Raw genomic sequence first — 16433 nt, 5'->3', positions numbered from 1 at the left:
GAATAAGCAGCTTAAAATAGTGTTGAGAATTCTCAGCAATTAAAAAGTATTTCTGCTAAGGACATTGTCCAGGACGATTAAGTTAAACTACTACGACTTGGTCCAGATACTGTGAAAGACATTTGAGGCAGAACGATAAGGAAAGATGAAATTTAAAGAAAAGGCCAACAGCTTCTGCTCTCCTTTACCCCAAGTGAATAGCTGACTTTGCCAAAATCCTGGTGTTTATTCAGCAGTCTAAACATGTAGAAAAGTGTTTCTGGTCTGATTTCTACCCACTCAAAGTTTGTGTCTACTCCGTGTATGTCTTATGCGCCCGGCCCGGCGCCTGGAGTGTGTCTGTGCCCGAAGCCCACGCTCCCCTGCATGCCTGCGCACCTTCCCCATCCCCTGCATGCCTGCGCACCTTCCCCAGTGGCTGCCCCGTGCTGCCGTGAGGAATGCAATGTTATGAGGCTGCGTGGTGATTTTCACCCCTGGCTCATTTAATTCTAAGGAGCTTATTGACTTGACCGGAAAAAACTTAAAATGATTTTTCCAGCAAACTCACCCTTTTCCACTGGAAAAATGAGTTTTAACATCTGTGAGTAAAAACAAATGGAAGGGAAATAATTTTTATATTCTCCTCTAGTTCTTGTACTCCAAAACCAAACACCCAAATGGAAGTAAATGAAAACAGACCCAGCAAAACACCATTAATTCTGATCTCGCAAAATCAGAATTTCGATTTTTTCAAATCTGAGGTAGATCCAAGTATACTCTGGATACTCTGTATGTTACTAAGCAATTCACAGTGTAATAAGATTTCAACATGGATGCTTAACTTAAGAGAAGCACTCTTGGTGATCATTTCTAAGTACCAATCCATCATGTCAGTTTCCTGCCTAAAACACTTGGATGCTTCCCCATTGGTCCTAGGATAAAGACCAAGGCCTTCTCATCTAGACTACTCTCTCACCTGGTTTCTCTGCCTTCTTATTGTATGTGGTAACCACATACAATCTTCTAAACACCTAGCTTAATAAATATTTGTTAAATTGTTAAATGAATAATATTCTCCTGCTCATAACCCTCCCCTTCCCCCCCCCCCCCCCCCATTACCTATTGAATGTAGAATAAACTCCTTACCCTGATACAGAAGAATACATACTTTCAGTTCATTCCTGCCCATCAGTTTTCCCACTTCCCTTTTCCGGTCCATTTGGGGAAGTTCTTCTCCACCCTATGGGATCTATAGGGGGCAGCCATTCACAGTGATCCACCATTTTCACCACAGGGGCAGGCCTGTGATCCAGGCTGGACAACCAGGGAATCCTTTTCCCTAGCCACAGCAACTGGTTCAGTGTGGACATGTAACTTCAGAGTTCATCCATGAGGTCTAATAAGCGTGTGCTCTTCTTTCTGGATCAAACAACTGAATGTCTTGGTTTAGGGTCACCCAAGGTCTTTATTCCCATTACATGTTAAAAAGTTAAAAAGTTAAAAAAAAAAAAAAAAGTAGCAAGAAGAGCCAAGTAAAATAATAATTTGGGCTCCTGAATCCAATTGTGCTTAAGGTTAGATCTACTCTGAGACTTCCCCAAATTGTAAGACTTTTTTTCTTTAAGCTAGTAGGTTTCAGTCATTTGAGGGTATTTTATAATATGGCCCAAGGTTCCTCTTATTACTCATTATTTACCTTCATGTCTCCAGTGTTCTCCAGATCAGCAAACTTTTTCTTAATGTGCCAAACAGTAAATACTTCAGACTTTACAGGTCAAGAGATAAAATTGAGGGTATTTATGTAGACACTTATATAACCATTTAAAATGCAACAATCTAATGATGTAAAAACCATTCTGATCTTACCAGCCACACAAAAACAGGCAACTGGCTGGACCTAGCCCATGGTCCATAGTTTGCTGACCCCTGCTCTTGTTCAGTTAGTATACTTGTGCAATGAGCATGCCTGAAATCTTCCCATCTCCATGTTCTTACTGGTGGAATGTCTCTTGCCCCTAACTACTGCCCATCCAACCACTCAAAGTTCATTTCAATTGTGACCTCTTTCCTGAAGTTCCTTAGCTTTAACACTGAGTTAGATCTTTCTCCTCTGAATCCTCAAAAGCACCCTGCATTTCTCTTCTGGTCTAACACACAACCTTGCATTATAGTTACCGTATCATCTTGTATTTCTTACACACTGGGAAGGCTTAGTAAATATTCATGGAAGTGACAATATCCAAAGGATAAATTAATAACAGCAAAAACAAAAACAAACATACAAAAAACAAACTCTATGGAACAAATAAGAGAACATTCTTTCATGAACTATAACAAGCATATAATACTAATACAGGATGTCATGAGCCAGGTGGGTTGGGGAACAATCCACCAAATCAAAGAATTTGCTATAGTTACTGTAATGTTTGTGTGATGATGCTTTTCCTTTTTTTAAAAAAAAGATTTATTTATTTATTTAATTTCCCCCCCTCCCCTGGTTGTCTGTTCTTGGTGTCTATTTGCTGCGTCTTGTTTCTTTGTCCGCTTCTGTTGTCGTCAGCGGCACGGGAAGTGTGGGCGGCGCCATTCCTGGGCAGGCTGCACTTTCCTTCGCGCTGGGCGGCTCTCCTAACGGGGCGCACTTCTTGCGCGTGGGGCTCCCTTACGCGGGGACACCCCTGCATGGCACAGCACTCCTTGCACACATCAGCACTGCGCATGGGCCAGCTCCACACAGGTCAAGGAGGCCCGGGGTCTGAACCGCGGACCTCCCATGTGATAGACGGACGCCCTAACCACTGGGCCAAGTCCATTTTCCTGATGCTATTTCATAGTTTGTAACAATTGTTTTACAACAATGCAAGGTGTTGGTGGTAGGGTAACGTATGGGAGCCCTTTATGATGATACGCATGTTTGTTTTGTAAGTTTACACTTAACTCTTTATGGATGTCATGTATGAATGATACACTTCATTTTTAAATGTTTAAATATGTAAAAAAATAAAATAAATAAGGGAAAGGGAATGCAGATTTACCAGAAGCCAAGGATAAAAATGCTGGCAGCCAGGGAAGACAGCTATTTCTGAATATGTATTATCTGATGTCACATAACTGAACTGCTTTCACTCTAGTGTTGTCATGACAGGCCTATATACAATCATTTGTGTACTCATCTAGGATGACTGTTTCTGTGGGGGTGGGACACAGGCATGTACTTTGCAGACCCCTGTGTTTTCTACTTTTGTCACTTCACATTGCTCTTCCTCCTAGGTAGTGTTGCCCAACTTTAGTTATTCATGCCCCATTTTTGTGATTTTTGCCATATCTGTGTATCATGAGTATTTTTAATATATATTTTCTTTTTTAATAAACTTATTTTTAAAGAAGTATTATATTACAGAAAAGTTACATGAAAAGTATAAGGATGCCCCATCTTCCCCTATTAATATCTTAGAATTGTGTGGTACATTTGTTACAATTGATGAATAAATATTGAAGCATTGCTACTAAGCAAGGTCTATAATTTACATTGTGGCTTATACTTAATTCTAATGTCCTAAAAATGCCCTATGTTCCATCTATTCTTTCTTCTCCCTCCCCTTAGAACCTCTGGTAGCCACTATCTTTATAGAAATGTTATATGTTCTTCCATTACTACAATATTAATAAGTTTACTTTGTCCAAGGTTGCAGTCTCTCCTTACGTTGGTTCATTCCTCACTCTTGAGGATTTGGGGATGGTGATGTCCACTCTGCCTCAGACTGAGAGGGGCTTAGATCTTATGGGGCAGATATAAGGAACTCTTTGACTTACAGTTGTAGATACTCTTTGTTTGTTGGGATGAGGGCTGTCCCTCATTTAGTTAGTTGTCCTGGGTAAGTCTGATGATCTAGAGAGAGGTATTGGCTGCAACTCTTCTGAGATTCAGGGCTCAACCAGAATATGAAAAGGCTGAAGAGTTAAGTCTCTGGGACATATATTTAATGTGTATAGTGCTAATTATAGTTTCAAAAAAGAGGGGTAAAACAATCATATGTAGGGAAATTATAAATGAATATAATTCTATTACATTGGGAAAATAGGTTGTCATATATTTCAAGGTAAGTCCTACCAATAGGTTGCTGATTTCAAGGGATTTTGTGCCCTGCTTATAGTGTCCAGATAGCTCTTGAATCCTCAGGAGCACCCCTAGTTTACCTTTTGTTCACAGTGGCAGTTAGTGAGATGTCCCTGAGACATGTATAAGTGTAATCTCTGGAATGACCTCTCAGCTCATTTTGAAATCTCTTAGCCATAAAAATTCCTTTGTATTTGATGCTTCCTTCTTCTGGTTAAGGTCTCTTTCTAAACGCATCGCTGGTTGGTGCTTGGTATTAATACCTTGATGCCAGGGAGGATCATGCCTGGGAGTCATGTCCCACATATAATATTTTCTTAATATTTTTTACTAAGTCAGGGGTTCTTAACCAGGTGTCTGTGAGCTTGAACTGAAATTTTAAAAAAAACATTATTGTTAACATGAAAATAAAAATTTTCTGTATAGCATTTAAAACCATTTCAGGTATCTCAGTGCAACAAGACTCACATTTTGGAAATTTCTGTTCTTGACTACCAATGTTTTTCCCCCTCTCACAAAAGTGTTGCATATGTTTTTCCAAAGTCTATTTAATTTAATATTCCCTCATCTGTTTGCTTGTTGTTCTTGTTCTTTGTTTTTGCTTGTCTGTTTTTCTTTAGGAGGCACTGGGAACTGAACCTGGGACCTCCCATGTGGGAGGCAGGTGCTCAACTGCTTGAGCCACATCTGCTCTCTGATCATTTTTTTGTTTTTGCTCATTGTCTGCTCATTGTCTATTTGTTGTTTTTGCTTGTTGTCTGTGTGTTGTTTGTTTTCTTTAAGAGGCACCGGGACCTGAACCCAGGACCTCCCTTGTGGGAGGCAGGTACTCAACTACTTGAGCCAAATCTGCTTCCCCAAATAGTTCTTTTTTCTCACCTTTCTTTTTGGGATTCTCACTACACATTTATTGGTTTTCTTGATGTTATCCCATTTGTGTCTGAAACTCATTTTTTCTTCACTCCTTTTCTCTCTCTTCTTTAGAACAGGTAATTTCTAAATGTATGTCAATACTACAAGATGGAATATCAGGCCAAAATCCCCACATTATGCTAAGTGAAAGAACCCAGACACAAAGTGCTACATATTGTACAATTCCATTCACATAAAATGTAAATATAAATCAACTTATAAAGATAAATTAGATTAGTGGTTATATAAGGCTGGTGAAGGATACAGGGATTGAGAGGTGACTGTTAAGGGGTGTGGAGTTTTTCTTTTAGGATTAATTAAATTGTTCTAAAATTTTTTGTGATGAAGGCACAATTTTGTGATTACATTAAAATAAAAGCCATTGAGTATACACTTTGGATAGAGCATATGGTACATGAATATATCTCAATAAAACTGCTTAAAAATAAATACAGGGAAACGGACTTTGGCCCAGTGGTTAGGGCGTCCGTCTACCATATGGGAGGTCTGCGGTTCAAACCCCGGGCCTCCTTGACCCATGTGGAGCTGGCCATGTGCAGCGCTGATGCGCGCAAGGAGTGCCGTGCCACGCAAGGGTGTCCCCCGCGTGGGGGAGCCCCACGCGCAAGGAGTGCGCCCGTGAGGAGAGCCGCCCAGCATGAAAAGAAAGAGCAGCCTGCCCAGGAATGGCGCCACCCACACTGCCCGTGCCGCTGACGACAACAGAAGCGGACAAAGAAACAAGACGCAGCAAATAGACACCAAGAACAGACAACCAGGGGAGGGGGGGAAATTAAATAAATAAATAAATCTTTAAAAAAAATAAAAATAAAAAAAATAAATACATAAATGTGCAAGAATATGCAGAAATAACAGCAATGTACAGCAGGGGAAGCATAGAGAGATTGAGAGGTGAAGAATTTTCTAGTTTATTATTATTATTGTTGAAATCATAAAAATCTCTAATAATGACTGAAGTGATGAATGCACAACTATATGATTATACCCAATACCATTCATTGTACACTTTGGATGAATTTCATCCTTTAGTAATATATATCAATAAAATAGATTTATTTTTAAAAAATAAACTGGCCATATATATGAAAAAAAGAATAGTAAGTTCTATTACTTCTTTCAGTTCACTGATTCTTTCTTCTGCCATCTCAAATTTGTTATTGTATCCATGTAATAAATATTTGTTATATTTTTCAATTCCAGAAGTTTCATCTGATTCTTTATTATAATCTTTCTTTTTTGAAAATCTCTATTTGTTGATTCATCACTGTCGTATTTGCTGTTAATTCTTTAAAAGTGATTTCCTTCAGATTTTTATACCTATATCTAATGGCTGCTCTGAAGTCATTGTCTGTTAAATCTAACATCTGGGGACACTCAGAGATAGTTTCGTTGACTACTTTTTTTCCTTGCATATTTTTCACACTTTTCTCTTTCATTGCTTGTCTTGTGATTTTGTTGTTGTTGTTAAAATTGGATATTTTAGCTAATATATTGTGCAACCCTGGATACTGAATTCTAATTCTTAAAGATAGTTGTTGCTGTTTGTTTGATAGATAACTTGCCTGGGTTAAGCCAGCAGTAAGTCTCTGCTGCAGTGTGCAGCCACTGATATTTCTGCTCAGTTTTTTTTTCTTTTAAATTCTTGTTTTTGATTCTAATCCTGGCCTCAAAAGGACAGTTCCTTTGTTTCCCCAGCATAGTGATCAGACAATGTCTGGACAGAAGTTGTGTTCAAACAATTCAAGCCAGTAAGGCTTCTGTTCTGTGCATGGGAAGGGGAGCATATTCAATTTTCAGGCTCTTTTCAAGTCTGCCCTCACTTTTACTTTCTGCTGGGCTCATTCTTTTTTTTTTTTTTTAAAGATTTATTTATTTATTTAATTTCCCCCCCTCCCCTGGTTGTCTGTTCTTGGTGTCTATTTGCTGTGTCTTGTTTCTTTGTCCGCTTCTGTTGTCTAGGGGCACGGGAAGTGTGGGCGGCGCCATTCCTGGGCAGGCTGCTCTTTCTTTTCACGCTGGGCGACTTTCCTCACGGGCGCACTCCTTGCGCATGGGGCTCCCCCACGCGGGGACACCCTTGCGTGGCACGGCACTCCTTGCGCGCATCAGCACTGTGCATGGGCCAGCTCCACACGGGTCAAGGAGGCCTGGGGTTTGAACCGCGGACCTCCCATATGGTAGACGGACGCCCCAACCACTGGGCTGCTGGGCTCATTCACCTCTCCTCTGTACATAAACACCGCCTCTGGGCTGGGACTTTCTCCAATTTCTGCTGAGCATGTTTGCAACCTCGGCCAGGAATATGCATGCACAAACCACAGTGGCAATCACAGGCAAGTTGAACCACTGGCCCTTTCTGCTTGCCTGCTGCCTTAATTGGCACTTCCACCATCCCCCCCTGCTCCAAGTGGAGGGAACCCCCTTAGACCATGGCAGTGAGGCTGCCATCTCGTGGCCTTCCCTTCCCTGACAGAACACTTGCACTGATCCTGGGGGGGTGGGGGTAGGGGATGAGAGCAGCCTCACGCGCAGCATCCATGGTTTTCACCTGAAGTTGAGCAGTTTATAGAGCATCAGATTCTTGGATTGTTGTACATCTTAAGTTAATTGCCAGAGTGCTGAAGAGGTTTTGTTAATTTTGTCCAGTCTCATATTTGTTTTTAGAGAGAGAATTTGCTTTTCTTCTCACTTGTTCATAAGCAGAAATTTTACCACCTTTAAACGTTACTTTTACAATTTACATTCAATTCACTCTTTGTAGTATTCATTTTTATGGATTTGACAAAAGGGTAGAGTCTTGTCTCTACCACCACAGTCATGGCACAGAATAGTCTCCATCACCCTAAAAAATTCCCTCTTGTTACCCCTTTGTATTCAACTCTCTCCCCTACCCTAAGCCCTGACTATTTCTCTGTCCCTATAATTTTGCATTTCTAGAGTCAGAGCATAGATTGGAACCCAGATCTAACTGTCTATAGAACCTCAGCTTTGTTGCCTCTTTAATATTTGGGGGCTATTTGTGTACAAAAGAAAAAATTCCTATTAAAGGATAGAGAAAGTCAGTGTAATTTAATGGTTTAGAACATGAGTTTTAGAAACAAACTTTCTACATTCAAATCTCGGTTCCATCATTTACTAGTGCCGTGGCCTTGGACAAGTTACTTAACTTCTTTGTGCCTCTGGTCTTCTCATCTGTAAAATGAGGATAATGATAACTGATCTCACAGAGGAGTTCTGACCCATGTAGAGAACTTAAAACAGCAACTGGCATATAAGGTTTTTGAGGGCAGGGGCAGAACAGTACATTTTACCTAGATGCTCAAACAATTGTTAAATGAACAACTGGAGTGGACACAACCATTCCAAGGTCCACAGGATGGAGGAATAGAGTATGGATTAGAGTGGACTTACTGATATTCTATTCATGAACTATTGTGATTAATAATTGAAGAAAAGGTGGCATTGGTGTGGAGGAAGTGGCCATGGTGGCTTCTGAGGGTAGGGAGTGGGAGGAAGAGATGAGATGTGGGGGCGTTTTTGGGACTTGGAGTTGTCTTGGGGGGTGCTGCAGGGACAGTTACCGGACATTGTATGTCCTCCCATGGCCCACTGGGTGGACTGTGGGAGAGTGTGGGCTATGGTGTGGACCATTGCCCATGAGGTGCAGCGGTGCTCAGAGATGTATTCACCAAATGCAATGAATGTCTCATGATGATGGAGGAGGTTGTTGTTATGGGGGAGGAGTGGGGTGAGGGGGGTGGGGGTATATGGGGACCTCATACTTTTTGAATGTAACATTAAAAAAATAAAGACAAAAAAATTATATAAAAAACAAAAACAAAAACAAAACAACTGATTAACGAAAGATTGAACTGAAGCCTCTAGCATAACTGCAGCTATTAGGGTGCTACTGACTTCCAACTCCTCTGTGCTGGACATACTCCAAACCTCAGCACCAGCGCCATGCAGCAGCCAGCCAGGTCTGGCAGTCACTTTGATATGGAGTTGTTTCTAAAACAAATATGGCTTTATGATAATAAAAGCTCATACTTCAAAACCTGAATCTGACACTTACTAGCTGGGGCAAGTTATTTAACCTCTCTGTGTCTTTGTTTCCTCATTTGTAAAATGATTAGAAATGTACCTGGTATGTATTAAGTACTATAGAAGTATTTGTTATTAATTTTATTATCATTACTTCACATGAATACACTCAGAAAACTGAATGTCTGTAACCAGCAAGTTATCAGAGGTCTATTTATAACCTCTTCAGGTTGGAGAAGGAACTTGGTAGAAGCACTTCAAGTTGGTTTGAAGAAAGTAGTGCATGCCAGCTACAGGTTGTGTGAAAATGCAAAGGAAACTCAGATTCACATCTTGGTGGTCTTTCCAGAAGGGAAAGTTTGTTGTTGTTTCTTACTCATTTCATCTAGTCTCATGAGTTGTCAAAGCAGTCACTTGTTTTTCATGCCAATAAAGAACAGTGCTCCCACTAAACAAAAAAGTAACTTGGATTTCTTAAAACACTAGTCCTTTGTTGCTACTAGGATGCCATGATACACAATGGGCCGATAGCTTTCAAAGGTGAAATGATAATGGTAATAAATGATGAGTATGAACATTTATTGAATACTTGCTATGACTATTCTACCAAGCTTTTTCCATGTATGATTTAATTTCCCAAAAATCCAAGGGATAGGTACTATTATTATCCTTATTTTTCACATAGGAAAACAAAAGATTAGAAAGTTTAACCATCTTTTACCAAAGGCCAATTGGCTAGTCAATGGATGAGCTTGGATTCAATGACATATAGTTAACTGCGCCAGAAAAAACTTTGAGGCCACCCAGAAGGGAAGGTTTGCATAAGTGGCCACTCTGGCACCTTCTTGGCACATCCATGCACACACAGCCTCCATGGGCCCAGAGCCTCCCTCTTATGCTCCAGACATGCTATACCTGCTGTTCAGGCAAACTGGGAGCACCCTCCTCCTCACAGCATTATTCACAATATGCACTCTTGCCCCCAATCTCTTGAAGACTTTTCATTGTATTTAGAAAGTATGTGTAATAAGTAATATATTTAAGGATAATTATGAGCAAATCTGGTTCATTTGTGCCATCTGTTGTAAGGGAAACTAGAAACCACCTGTCAGTCTGCTTGAGTTCTGCTCTTACCAAGGAAACTGTAATTACCTCTTTGGCGAAGGATTTGACTCATTACAGTAAATCTCTTATTCAGCACATATTGTATTAAGAAGGCATTCTGTCCCTAGAAGCCAGAGCTTTTCCCCTCTGGCCCTCCAAAAAAGCTGTGAAAGCTCAGCTGTTCAGAGTCTGCAAAATGAACTGCATATTAGCTTCTTTGATATTCAGCAATAAATAGTTATTGAACAAATATTTACTGAGCACCTACTACACGCCAGGCACTGTTTCAGTGATGGAGGCCACAGCAGGAAATGAGCTGAGAGAAGCTTGTGAGACTACAGGCTGGGTGAAGGAAGAAATACTAAAGGTTCTTTTTCGTTTACGTGATCAAAAGAGTTTAGGGAATGCTGTTCTCATATGTATAACAGACAATAAACAAGAAAACAAACAAATATGTTAATTTTAGATGGTACTAAGAGCTACAAGAAAAAATAAAAATCAGGGTAATTTAAAAGCCAGTGCCTGAGTGGGAAGGGTAGGGTGGGGTGATTTGGCTTCTGTGGACAGGGCAGGCTTCTTTCAGGGTGACAGCTGAGCTGAGATCACAACAAAGCAGAATGTTGAGGGCTCACCCTCTTAAAGAGTAGGGCATCTTTTTTATTTTAGCCATTTGAAATGACAACAAAACCAACCCCCAATTCCTCCTAAGCTCCTTCACAGTCTCTGCTTAATCACAGAGCCTTCCCCAGAATATTGTGTCAATTTAGTGGAAAGGGTCACATTTTGGAGGAAAGAGCTACTGAAGAAAGATACGTAATAAACGTTGGCCTGGCTGTAGCATAATTCCCAGTAGTAGCTGGTAACAGTAAAGCAGACTTTTCCTGCAAGAAATTGTTTCCTGGTAAGGCTAAAAAGTCATTCTGTTTGGGGAAACAAATGCTTGCCTTTTCAATGAAGCCTCTAAGCACCCAACAACCATATTACTTGTTCCAGTCTAGAAGAAAAGAATTACATAAACCCCAAACAAACAAACAGCCTGAGGGCTTTCTTCTTTGTGAGGAAGACTCACCTGTCGGGTTCTCTACAGGACCAAGCACCTGGTTAGATCCTATTACACCTCTCTTTTCTAGGTCACCCGACTTTCACTACCTGAGGTATAACATTTCCGAAATTCTACCCACTTTTTCTCAGTAGATTTATGATACTTCTCTCACAAAGGTCTTTATGGAAATATGGTTGTAAGTCCATTCAACACCCTTCAGAAATTGTCAGTCTATAGTTCAAAATACACCCACTTGAAATGTTGGTGAGGGGACGCTTTCTACAGCCCCACACCCGTCTCTGTCAGCACTTCCTTATAGTGACAAAATGGAATTCTGCCCATACTTCACCATTCTATCACTCTCCCAGAAAACGATGGGTAGGAGAAAAGAATTCCCAAGGGAAGAGTATCATCCGTCACATTTTAGCAAATTGCAAAAACAAAGAAAATAAAATGAATTTTCCAAACCGAAAAGTCCTTGTACCATCAAGCAACTGAACAAGTCCAGCTTGGTTGGGGCATAAGACTCTACATTTTTAAAATGTCACCTCTTTTCTGCCCAATGTAGTTCTGATGAACAGTCAAAAGATGGGGGCCACTGATCCTTGTGTTGGCAGATGTTCCACCTCAGCTTTGGAAATTACTAGGAAAGGTGAACACACCAGGTACATTGTAGAAAAACATCTTTGTAACTTTACATTCCTCTAAAAACTTTGCTTTTTCTGAGGTCAGTTCTATATTTCACAGAAAACCTAAAGATGTATGGATTTTATTATTTTTTGCTTGGCAAATATGTGTAAATTTCTTTAGAATTAATAAACTTTCAATGTTAACCTGTGATTTGTCTAAAACAATTGATGGCGTTCTGGGAAGAGAGGTATCAGTTTGGGCTGGAGTAATTTGAAAAAGCTTCCTATGAGTTGGAGAGTTCTCATTTTCCATTTTGGTGTTTAAAATGAAGGGACCTATGGATGTCTTTGTAGCTTGGAAAGGAGAATCCATGTCTAGGGCAAAACCCCCTCACCCCCTTTAGACACAGAATAGCACAAAATAAAATAACTTCTAAAACAGTTCCCACTGGTAGAGAGTGCTTACAACATGCCAGGCTCTGGGTTGAGTTTCTACCACCGACACATCCTAAAACCATTTGGAGGGGGAAGGTGAAGGTTGGAGAGGTTGAGACCTTGTTTAAGAGACAGAAAGTGGTGAGGCTAGGATTGAACTCAAGTGGACTGACTCTAAAACATGAGCTCTTCTGAACTCCTGTTGCTCCCCTCTGGTCCTCCCTCTGCAGCTTCCATATGGCTGACAGGCTCCACCAAAACAATTCCAGCACACTTACTTAAGAAGCTTAGATGATTGGGAAATGCCCAACACAAGCAAGGCAGGCTTAAAGGGAATTTGCTTGAATTGCCCTAGAATCTGTTGAAATAGGTAAAATGCCTGTTCCATGAACTTATAAATATACATTAAATAGAAAATAAAGAAAAACAGCTTGGAAGCTTCTCAGTACTTTCATGGGCTGTCTGCTTTTAGAGAATATACATCATATTTGATAGACTTTTAAATGAAAATTTCTAAAAAAATAGAGAATTAACAGTTGACTGCAAGAGGTTGGGGTCAGAAAGCCCTCAGATACTGGTTTGAATACTGGTTCTGCCCATTATTAGCTATGAGACCTTGGGCAATTTACTCAGCTTCTGTATCCCTCCTTTTCCTCACCTGAAAATGGCGATAATTAAAAATACCTAGACCTTATGAGATTGAGAAATAAATATCGTACATATAATGTATGTAGTATATTAAAGCAGTGTCTACTAAATGGTAGTTGATATAATTAGGAGATGCTTGACTTGTACTAAAAAATGTTTTTTCTGTTTTCTAATGAAAACTAGATTTAATGATTTGGTAGTTGGGCCACCTATAAATACTAAGACATGCATCCAAATGGAAGTGAAAATGAAGAGAGAACCGCACCACCATCTAACTGAAAGACAGGAAAAGTAATGTGCTCCAAGTTCTAGAGATTTCATCTTCTGGATAATTCCCCATCTTAGTACAGCCCTGTTATTTGTGTCTACACAGTAAAGTCCCCCAAAGGACAACGTACAGGGGCAAGTTCACAGACACTCAGGTTTAATGACCAATAGGCCTGGAGGTATCCAGTTACCTGCGCCCAAAGCTCAGAACTGCATGTCATGTGGAGGTCTCAATACTGAACTCTGCCTCTTTTATGAACAGGGAAGGCCAACAGGAGGTGGCTGCTCTTCCATTGGTCTCTCTAAGAAAAGTTGGTGGTGTTGCAGAAAATGGGCCTGGGAAGATGGGGAGGAGAGTCACATGCCACCAGCCCACATCCACTCTAGTGACATAGGTAGAAGAGGTCTGAACTCAAGGACCCTCCTGTGGACTGCTCCCTGAGCAGCCTGAATGGAGATGGAGGGTAGGGGAAAACAGGTACAAGTCAATGCTTCTTCCTCAGGCTGACTCCAATATTCTTAAATATATTGGAACACCACAGGGGTTCCATAGAAATGCTGCTCCATATACAGTGCTACTCATTCTTACAATGTTCTGTAAGGTGAGCAGCAAAGAGTTCTCATTACTGAGCTTGACATGGTAGGCTGGGCTGGATCCTTGGACATGAGGGCTCCAGCTGAATTTCTTGGGGTGGCAGGCAGTCACGGGCCTTCTGAGCCACAGGTTCTACAGGTTCTTGTCATCTAATTTCCCTCTTTCTGTCCCCACCACTGCCAAAAGGCTAAACACTAGTTCTTTCCACATGGTGGCTCCTTTAGGAAGACAGGCCTGGAGAAGGCCTACTGAAACACTTTCCTCAGGGAAAGCAGGGGCTGTGGAGGCAGGCAGAGGCTGGGTGGGAATCTCTGCTTCTCGGCTCGCAGACCTTAGGACTGGGCCTCGCTCTCCGCAACTGAAAACCTGAAGGGGTGTTTGTGAGGACTGTGTGAGTTAACGTACATAAAGGGCCGGGCATACCTCTGGCACATAGAAAGGGCACCCCGCTAAAACAGCAAGTATCACTGTTCAATTAATTTGATAAACTAGTTGAATTAAAGAAAGGAAAAAATAAGCCCAGGGTCTGTGCAGTCAGATCTGCTTTTCCGAAGCAAAACGCATCAGGAAGAAGGAGCTCCAGGGCTCTGCTCCTTTCAAATATTCAAAGCCAACTCACTTATTTGCTTTCTTCTTTATTTTTGGTACAACCTGAAAGTGGAGGAGGCCCCATAAGATACTAAAATCTCTTTCATGCATATATATGTTTATATTGTTTTAAACACAGAAAGAAAACTTGGTGGTTCTGTTTCTAATTCTAAAAGCAATACATCATCAATCAGAGAAACAACAGTCAGCAAAAAACAAAACCAAACCAAACCAACTGCCAACAATACTGCCACCTGACGATACCACTGTTAATATTTTAGTGCTAGCGTTAGAACTTTCCTTGTGTATATGTATCTATATGTATTTTGTTTTGTGTATTAAAATGGTGCCATAACTTGCATACTTTTATTCTGCCTTTTCAACAGAGCAGGTTTATTTATGAAAATATTTGTGTCAATAAACATGTATCAGCAACATAATTTTTAATAGCTTCATTATAAGCCAAGGTCTATGTCTATTTCATAATTACCAAACCATAACTGTCATTGGACATTAAAATTATTTCTCACTTTTTGGCTATCATCATGGGGATGAAAATCCATCCACCTTGGCATATATCTCTTATTGTTTCTGTATGGTACACATACAATTGCTGAGTTGAAGTTGGTAAGCCCATCCTAAGGCTTTTAACCCATATTGTGAGACTGCTCCCAAGGAAGGTCAGACTGATTTAGAATTCTTCCCCGCAGCGGGATGATTTTCTGCCCACTGTGCAAGACCTCACATGCACTCTCTTTTCTTCCCTACTTGCCTCTTCTTTAATCTCTCAGGCGCGTGGATTTTGTTGTTTCTGCCGAACGAGCCAATCAAGATGGCTAAGACAAGAATGGCAGAGTCAATCTTGGTCCAAATCAAACCCCCGAAATAAGCGAGGGAGCGAAGAGGAGACTGCTCTGAACTACCGCAGTGTTTCAGAACAAGGCAGTTAGTGAGAGAAGGGAGGGTAGCTTTGTCCTCCCACAGCCTCTTCTCCTGAATTGAGAATTACTGGCTTCCTCCAGTCCATCAGTCAGTAAGCAGAGTCTGAACACTGAATTAGAGCAAGGAATGAATGAGCTTATATGCAGTAGAGCCACACATGCTAAGCACAAACACAGGCACCCCATTACACCTCCAACTGCGATGCTGGAGACATTCTGATAGGGAAAATGTCTTTTCTAAACCCTCATGAAATCAGAGGAAAATGCTCCTTACCCAATTTTTGAAATGGGGAGAAAAGAAGGGTAAGCAAGAATATATTACTTTGGGTTGGAGGCCCAAATATTTGTAATGAGTACTTCAGCTAGTTAAAAAGATGCTTTCCCTACCCCCCAAGGGGCAGGAAGGGACAGCTGGCATTTCAGAGTTGGCAAATGCCCCCTGCAGGATCAATGTTGTCTCTGTGTTTAATAGACTGATCTGGTCCAAGGTTTATTTATTGAAACAGATAATGTAATACTCCTCAGGGCGTACACACATATGCTGCTTTCCCTTAACCCCTTTCCCTCTGTGAAACTTTCAGAATCAAAATTTCTTGCCCCTGCATTTGAGAGTCAGGGTTTCTTACCAGGGAACTTGAAATGATGTGGCTACCACTGTAACAGCAAAAAAGAAACAACATTCTTGAAAAACTATAGGTTCTCCAGACTTCTGAAACGAAGACTTTCCTGAAACTCCCCAAGTGCCTCCTTGCATCCCCTCCACCAGAGCCTCTACCTGGGTACACAGGCAATAGAGACGGGCTGGTTCCACAGTCTGTGAGCAGGAGCACTGCTCTAGGGCCTCTGGGCTCGCCCTGGGTACTTGGATGCCTCTCTCTATTGGACACTAAGGTGGTGGTGGAGGAAGCCATGCATCTGCTATGCCTTTGCCAGAGAGGGGGATATTGCCTCCATGGGGACCGCGGGGGAATTTCCACTGGTGGCTGCAGCTGCTGCTTTTAGGGTGGTTCACAATATGTGTGGGCAGGGATGAGCTCAAGAAATGAGTTGCCTGGAGCCAACTCATTCTGCAAGCTGCTCCCCAACAGATGAGGGACTGTGGGTGAGT

General features: G+C 41.2%; 1 protein-coding gene across 13 annotated transcripts in view; it reads right to left on the bottom strand.

The window, feature by feature from the left end:
* Positions 1–16433, bottom strand: part of ARHGAP26 (Rho GTPase activating protein 26) — a 1052546-nt gene that overhangs the window by 39680 nt on the left and 996433 nt on the right. The window lies entirely within an intron of this gene.

This window comes from Dasypus novemcinctus, chromosome 2, assembly GCF_030445035.2.
Source record: "Dasypus novemcinctus isolate mDasNov1 chromosome 2, mDasNov1.1.hap2, whole genome shotgun sequence".
Lineage (NCBI taxonomy): Eukaryota > Metazoa > Chordata > Mammalia > Cingulata > Dasypodidae > Dasypus > Dasypus novemcinctus.
This window is presented reverse-complemented; position numbering and strand designations above follow the sequence as displayed.